This window comes from Miscanthus floridulus, chromosome 3, assembly GCF_019320115.1.
Source record: "Miscanthus floridulus cultivar M001 chromosome 3, ASM1932011v1, whole genome shotgun sequence".
Classification (NCBI taxonomy): Eukaryota; Viridiplantae; Streptophyta; class Magnoliopsida; order Poales; family Poaceae; genus Miscanthus; species Miscanthus floridulus.
In genome coordinates, this window is record NC_089582.1 from 28,641,474 (window position 1) to 28,643,774 (window position 2,301).

Below are 2,301 nucleotides of genomic sequence, written 5' to 3' on the forward strand. Positions count from 1 at the left end.
GATGAAGGCGATCGAAGAAAACGAGACTTGGCAGCTCGTCGATCCAACTCCAGGATGCCGTCCGATCAGCCTGAAGTGGGTGTACAAGGTCAAAAGGGACGAGCTCGGCGCCATTGTCAAGCACAAGGCGCGCCTCGTCGCCCGAGGCTTTGTTCAGCGTGAGGGCATCGACTTCGAGGAAGTCTTTGCACCAGTAGCGCGCATGGAGTCGGTTCGTTTGCTACTAGCCTTGGCAGCAGCAAATGACTGGCGCGTCCATCATTTGGACGTTAAATCGGCCTTCCTCAACGGCGAGCTGGCGGAAACGGTCTTCGTCAGGCAACCTCCAGGGTTCGCCGTCAAGGGAGAGGAGCACAGGGTGCTCCGACTACGCAAGGCGCTCTACGGGCTGCGGCAAGCCCCTCGAGCATGGAACGCCAAGCTTGACGCCACGCTGGGCGAGCTTGGGTTTCAAAGGTGCGCAACCGAGCACGCGCTCTACACGCGACGACGGGGGAAGGAAGAGCTCGTGGTCGGCGTGTATGTGGATAACTTAATCGTCACCGGCGCACGCACGGAGGACATCAACAGCTTCAAGCGCGAGATGGCGGCTCGTTTTCGAATGAGCGATCTCGGTACACTCTCCTACTACCTCGGCATCGAGGTGAGACAGGGGAAGGAGGAACTCACGCTCGGTCAAAGCGCGTATGCCTCCAAGCTGTTGGAGAGGAGCGACATGGTGGAGTGCAAGCCATGAGTGACTCCGATGGAGGAGCGGCTGAAGCTGACGAAGGCCAGTACCGCGGCGAAGGTGGATGCAACACTCTACCGGAGCATCGTCGGCGGTCTGCGCTACCTAGTCCACACGAGGCCGGACATTGCGTTCGCCGTGGGCTACGTCAATCGCTTCATGGAGGATCCCAGAGAGGATCACTGGGCTGCGGTGAAGCGGCTACTGCGCTATGTCAAGGGGACGGTGAACCATGGGATCATCTTCCCAAAGACCGGAGAGAGTAGGCTGCAGCTCACGGTGTTCAGCGATGCAAACATGGCGGGGGACATCGACGGACGACGGAGCACCTCTGGTGTGCTTGTCTTCCTCGGGTCGGCCCCAATTTCATGGCTGTCGTTGAAACAGAAGATGGTGGCGCTATCTACGTGCGAGGCAGAGTACGTGGCGGCAACCACAGCGGCGTGCCAAGTTGTGTGGCTACGCCGGCTGCTGGGCGAGCTGACCGGTGTGGAAGCTCACCCACCAGCACTGATGGTGGACAACCAGCCCGCCATCGCCCTCGCGAAGAATCCGGTTCTGCACGACCGGAGTAAACACATCGACGTGAAGTTTCACTTCCTCAGGGACTATGTTGATGGAGGGCAGATCGTCATCGAGTTCGTCGGAACTGGTCGGTAGCTTACGGATGTCCTCACCAAGCCGCTTGGACGACTTCGACTCACGGAGCTAAAGGAGATGATCGGCATGGAGGGGGTACAAGGTTTAGCAGTAGGATTAGGGGAAGATTGTTAGCTAATCCATTGTATTCCTTGTGTGAACACAGCAAGGGAAGACGGCGCCGAACTGGCCCCCTGCTGTGACATCGTAGCGCTGCAGGTGCAGGCGCCGCACCACTCACCTGCAGCACTGTAGGCATGCAGTGGCCGGCGCACAGTCAGCCCTGTATGTTATCTAGTTACTGTTACAGCATGTAGGCTGTACTGAAACTAGATAGATAGAGTTGTATAAATAAACCACCACGGCAACTCAGTAAAGAGAGTTCAGATTTGCCATCACACAGACATGGCTTCGACCAACGCTGGTGTCTTGTATTGTGCGTGCTTGCTCTGTTCTCCCTTCTTCTTCTAGCTCTGGTCGTAGTGCGTGGCACGGACAATGCCTACTCGTGGTCGGCACGGCTAGTGGGTGCTCGGCAACACTAGCGGGTGCTCGTCAAGATCGGCTGAGTGGTTCACTCGCCTGAGCCGGTGATCCTGTGGGCCAACATCTGAAAGCAAAAATAGCACATCATACATGTTATACCAGATGACGGAGAGACGGATTAACGTGAGATGGGCTGCAAGGACATACCTAGTCGATATCTCCTGCTTTTCATGATGATATGGAGGAGAATACTCGGTGATGGCAGGGGGGCGATGCACTGTAGCTGAGATGTGATACAGATTGAAAGAAAACTATTACTCTATGCTAAGATATGCGATGAAGAGTTGTGATCGCTTAGAAATTGAGATAACCTTGAAGTTGACGTAGCATAGGTATTCCTCTCATGTCCTGCGTGAGGGTTGCGGCCCATGTAATAAGAATCAATC

At 55.8% G+C, this 2,301-nt stretch overlaps 1 long non-coding RNA gene across 1 annotated transcript; it reads right to left on the minus strand.

The window, feature by feature from the left end:
- Window positions 1-1,702: 1,702 nt before the first annotated feature.
- On the minus strand, window positions 1,703-2,301 carry LOC136545317 (uncharacterized). The gene is made up of 3 exons (XR_010780986.1): window positions 2,227-2,301; window positions 2,063-2,138; window positions 1,703-1,979 (listed from the first exon to the last, which is right to left on the minus strand). It is a non-coding gene; the product is annotated as an uncharacterized lncRNA (long non-coding RNA).